At 39.5% G+C, this 6,000-nt stretch overlaps 1 protein-coding gene across 1 annotated transcript in view; it reads left to right on the plus strand.

Annotated features, from left to right (window-relative positions):
• Positions 1–6,000, plus strand: part of NR6A1 (nuclear receptor subfamily 6 group A member 1) — a 220,898-nt gene that overhangs the window by 131,124 nt on the left and 83,774 nt on the right. The gene's annotated exons all lie outside the window — the stretch shown is intronic.

Consider the following 6,000-nt stretch of genomic DNA (forward strand, 5'->3'; position numbering starts at 1 on the left):
CGGACTGCTAGAAGCACAGTGATGAATGAACGCATAGAAGTTCTTCTCTATAGTCTCCTATACGGAAGCAAACCTAACCCTCTCCAGCCGTGGTCACCGATTCGCTGCTGGGAACTGAATCTTATCACACAAGCATTATAAAATTTGAGCATTACATGTCCTCGTTCTTTTATCCCATATTTGCTCGCAGTGAAATATCCCTTTTAAAAATTTCTCAAACAAACCTAGTCTTCTCATCCTAATCCTACTACGTTTTAGTTCCTTCCGATTAATGACTGACTTAAGTTGGAAATCTAAGACCATCGCTTTCGGTGATTCTGGTACCCAGTTATAAAGAGAATCTCATCACCATGAGCGGGTGCTATTGTACTGGTAATTGCAGCGTTTTTCCAACCTGTTTGGTTGAGAGGCACCACGGGTTTGTGACCACGACAATAGAATTCCAAACGAAGTCACATCCGGGAGAAACTTCGTTCCTTTAATCCAATCTGGCTTAGAGGAGTCGTGACTAGAACCCTGTTGAATGGCGATTTCAGGTTGTTCAATTGGTGCAAAATATAGATGTCTTGAAAATCTGGGTCTATCAGATTACCTTTAATCAGTTTATTATTGATAAATCAACGTACTTGTATCTGATATAATAGAGAATGCCTTTGTCCTGGGCTCTGAGGTTCAAACACAACCAATACAATATACATGATATATACATGATAGAGATATATATACATGATAGATAGATAGATATATATTTATTATATACACATACTAGACTGTACCAGATGAGAGCTGATTGCATGTGGCCAGACCTCATTCATAAATGAGAAATCCGCACTTTCCCCCCAATTCTGTGCAGCTTAGCAAGGATTAGGGCAGAACAAATGGACTGTGCTCAGATAGGGGATTAATATGCTAAACTGTCAGAGCCCGTCTACTCTCCTCTTGTTTTCAACGCCACAAAAGTATTTATCTTAAGCAGATGATAAATCTGGATGGTGTTGTATCAGCCATAAAGTCTTGAGCGGAATCGCTCGACCTAGATTTTCTAAATTGAGCTTCCACTCGGGATATTAATAAGAAGGTGGATTGGACTATACAATTGGTTGCTTCCCAGGCCATACGTACATACCTATGGTTTTCAGTCTCTTGTAGAATTCTGTGTATGTCATTTTCTTGTTTTTGCTCTATCTTATATAAGGATACCCTTTAAGAAGCGGTTTATCATTGCAGGAGTTAATCAGCCCGGTGGAGCTAACCTTGCATGTAGCGATGCTGTCCCACGTGAGACGCAGGCTGCTTTAATAGATCTACTGCTAAATGTTTAATGACCTGTTGTCTGCAGACTTTTCTGTATGAAATATGCTTTACTGCCTGCAGTTCCTCAGTTTCACAAACAAAATGTCACATATAGGAGAATGGATGCGGTAATCACGTCCAGCCACCCCAACCTTCTATATCAAGAGGTACTGTAATTTCATGGAGCACAGTGTCCTTGCATGGGGGACATGATGCTCACATTAGGCAATGTGGAATAATGTAACAACCAACCATGTTTCTTAAAATTTTAATCTAGCGAGGCCTTTCTATAGTATGCACCAAGCATTTGGGGCAGGGTCAGAGTTCTACAGTAGAAGTAGCCGTTTCACCTGGGCCTAGGAGCCTGAAGGGGGCATTTGGCCATATAAGACACCTGTAGTACAAATAGCACTTGGTAGATGAGGGGCCTTGGTATAGGGGAAGGTTATTGGAAATTATTATCTGAGGCTGCAACATTGAGAACATTTTTACAGGGAGAATTGTTCCCTTATAGACTCCATAATGTGACCTTTTGCTGAGTAAAATCATGAATGTACCTCCCTTAGCAATGCAAGCGAACATTTTCCCCATTCCCGGGCAGTGATTGGTACGATTGGCCATTTTTTTTTCAATTCTCCTGACCATAGAACCAATGCTGAAATAAAGACACTTTTTGGATGCCTACAGTAACGTTCATATGCAGTCTACTCTACTGACCATGTTCTTGGCTGGGACCAATGATGTCACCATTCTTGGTGCATTGATGTCAGAATGTGAGATGCCCACTGACTGTCATTGGAGCAGAAGATGGTCCTCTCATACTTTAAGCAGGTATCCACCTCTGGGTCTCATCATAAGGTTTTTCTGAAGGAAAAAAAAATTGCCTATTCCCACTGCCTGGTCTGTTAGCATAGTCTGAATACGTGACTATTCAGCCTTGCCCCTAGCATTGTAGGTTGTAAGACACAACGTTTAGCAAGATGATAATGGTAGGGGAACCATAGCCACCTCCATTTTGACTAATTCTTTAGAACTTTTTACACTCATTTGAATTTGAAAAATCTGTTCTTGGATTAATTTATTTTTTTTCTAGAATATTCCACCCTTCATTCGACCTAAATCCTAAAAAAGCCAAAACATAAATATTGCTTGAATGTGTTGTGCTTGTAATCATTCATCCCTGCGGGAAGGAAGAAGTCATTTTTTTTATATTGCTCTTGATTTTGTCTGTTCAGGACCATTTATACTGTTATAGAAGTCCGACTATAATAAATTATGTTCTTGAGTAGGTTGGTTGTCAAGCTGTTGAATAGCCTGAATGATTACATCACAGTATCTGCTATCACAAAGCTAAAACAACTCCTGATTGTCAATCAGACATTATACATGTTACTAAAAAATTGTATATTTGAGTAAGTTTTAATGCAAATTCTTCATTAAAAAATATTAAAAGTCTGCACATCCCTAAATTCCCAATCCATTCACACTATCCCTCTGGAAGAGAGTCAACAACATATTGGTTAGATATTCTATTAGTGTCTGATACGTGGGAGTCTGAACACTGGGATCCCCCACGGATTTCTGACATAAAGGGGCCACTCGTGACCTAGCACCGTTTTTGGAATTGTTACTCAGCCCTATTTAAGTGAATAGTGGTGGGTTGAAATTCTAAAACCGTGATAGGTTGGGAATTTAGCCGTGTAAAAAAAAAAATAAAAAAAATTGAGGGGACATGCTGCTGGGGTCTGGGGGTTTAGAGAATTGGTCCAGCAGATGTTGGACCCCATGATCTGACATTGATATGCGATCATTTTTTATGATGGAAAACCCCTTTAATTATCAGACACAATTTAGGGATATTTGTATGAGGATTTCTTTAGAACAGTGTTTTGTTTTTGTTTTTTCTATATTCTATTATTATTATATTATTATATGTAATGTATAAATAAGTATTTTTATTGTTTACTATTATTATGTATTTTATTATTATTGTAGTTTGGACTTTTACTATTGTAGCAGGTTTTTTTTTTTCTTCTATTTTTTTAATTCTATTTTATTTCTTTTTTTGGTTATTTTTTAATTATCCAGAAAAGGTCAAAGTAAGCATTGTCTCTTAGTGGCACATATAATACAAAGCATACGAATAGAGTCCCTCCATTTATGTATACATAGTATATTTTTTCCCACTGTGAATTTTGTTTTAGATTTGTTGTTTTTCTTTATTTTTGTGTTCTATTGAAGACCCATCCCAACTTATATTACAGCAGAAAGGTCTCGCTATGACAGGGGTCTAGGTTCCTGACTTCTGACCTTCTGTAGAAACATTCGACTTCCCTCCGGACGTTGTCAGAAGCGGAGAGCTATGGTAGCTTATTGTATAGCAAGGCTATAATCTAAAGTAAGCGAAGCAGTGGTCTAATTGTTTAAATGTAGTTCCAGAAATGGCAGAGTTGTAGGGAGGGAAGAGCTCCGCATCTAGAACGGTTATATTTGTTGTAGGGATTTTCAGGCATAGTCGGCAATTATTGGTATTGTATTCAAATTTAAATACAACTGTATATATATAGAAATGTATAAAATAGCAATTCTGTCATTTTAATGTCCCTTCGCAGTGCTAATAAATATTCCTAGAAATGACTCCTTTTGGAACTTTTAACCTAGTGGTACCGCTCGTAGAAATAAATACACAACTTTAATTTTATCCATAAAATGCAATGCCCCTTCCCACTTAGAGGTTCTACGGGGTTATAAAATCATGCAATTTTTTTTCCCTAAAACCGTTCCACACCTGTCATCTGGTTGCACGCGGTATTGCAGGTCCTTTTACACCAGCCAGTATGGGCCCTGGACATGTACATCGGTCAGCAAGACAGCTCGTTGAAGGAGCAATGATTTATTATGTATGCGGATGAGCAATCGTTTCTACAATCATTCGGCCCCATACATTTCCATCATGTTTGCACAGGGTGATAGGCTGACGACAACGATAATATTTATTACTGCATAAACTATACGATCAGCAGATAAACTAGTGTTTGCTCGTTCATCGGCTGATAGTTGCCCTGTTTACACAAGGAAACGATCGGGAATGAACGCTCGTTTGCCCAATCATTGGCCTGTGCAAAAGGTCCTTTAGTCTTATTTACTTCAATGGAGCGGAGCTATAATACCAAACGCAACCTATAAACGGTGGTGCGCCGATCTCGGTTGAAAGCAACCATATTTTTCTGCCGTAGTTAAGGACGAAAGGTCCTTCTACACCAGCCAATATGTGCCGTGAAAACTAGCGCCGATCATCGAGACCTCTTGTTGATCGGCGCTCATTGGCGACTTTTACAAGGAGCTATGCTTGGTTATGTATGGGGACGAGCGATCTTTAGTACAATGATTCGTTCCCATACATTTCCATAATGTCGGCAGCACGTCTCCCTGTTTACACAACGAGATGTGCTGCCGACAACGATAATATTTATTGCTGCATAAATGATATTTTACACAGGGCAATGATTGGGAACGAAGGTTCATATGAACGTTCTTTTTGCCCGACCATTGGCCTGTGTGAACAGGGCCTTTCAGAAGTATAAATCCTGGTCTAAGTACAAGGAGTACGCCGGACTCGCACTTTATGAAGAAAGTTCTGCCCCCCCCACTTCCTTCCTCCCCCACATTTTGAGTGACAACAGCTGCTGTATGCAACGTACCGACCTATGTAGATGATAACAATTCACTTGGAATACATACATAAACACGCGTGAAAATAATTTCTCAGTTTTTTTGTGATTTTATTGAATTGTGATCTAAATAGGTATCCTCCGACAATCAGATATGCAAATAAAATCTGTCATATATGCAACAGTCGTAATGCTGTAAACCTCTATCTACTGGCATTAACGGTTTAGTCAATCGGCTATCACTAACCGTTGGTGTAAGAGGGTTGCCATATGGAAGTGGGCTACTAAACAATGATTTATTCTTGGATAACAGCTGATCATTGTCTCTCCATGGTGACCCCCCCCCCCCCCCCCCCACACACACTTTTTTTAGACCATGTATAAAGGTTTTTTATTTTATTTTTGCTTCATCTCTGATATCTATTCTTCATTGTATTAAGCCTTAATAATTAAAAATTGTACAGTCACGGCTATTGTAAGAATATATTTAGCTAAATTATTAGGGTGCTATTGGCTTGTGTTTTACGAAGTACAAAGAATTTTTTGTGCTATAGTTTAAGATCAGTCCTTGAGTAAGTTCACCCCACGCATTTCATGTTCTGACAAAACCTACGCTGGCAAGAAAGGTTAGAGAAGGCAAAATAGCAGCAAAAGAGGTTATGTCAGGGAGTAATTGGAGCAGCAGAAATGGTTTGTGCAGCCTTGTTGAGGGCTGTTATTTCTGTAGGCAATGAGTGGGGAAGGTGTTGATACAAACTGACAGATCTGGAGCAACAATAAACCCGCAGCGAGCAGGAAACAAGAGCCGGCTGTCCAATGGCTGCGTTAGAAGCTCGAGGACTGATGTAACGTGGTGCGATCCATGGGGATAGATGCGCAGTGGAACTGAAGCAACTAAGTTTTTGTGCCTTGCTGGTAGGGGGAGGGGGGGGGTCTCAATGCGCTTTTGTGTTGGAATTCGGAAATTTTAAAAGGAGTAAAAAAAAAAAGCATCCTATGATTTAACGCGGCCACTGTTAACCATTTATGTTAACGT

Source organism: Rhinoderma darwinii, chromosome 8 (assembly GCF_050947455.1).
Source record: "Rhinoderma darwinii isolate aRhiDar2 chromosome 8, aRhiDar2.hap1, whole genome shotgun sequence".
Taxonomy (NCBI): domain Eukaryota; kingdom Metazoa; phylum Chordata; class Amphibia; order Anura; family Rhinodermatidae; genus Rhinoderma; species Rhinoderma darwinii.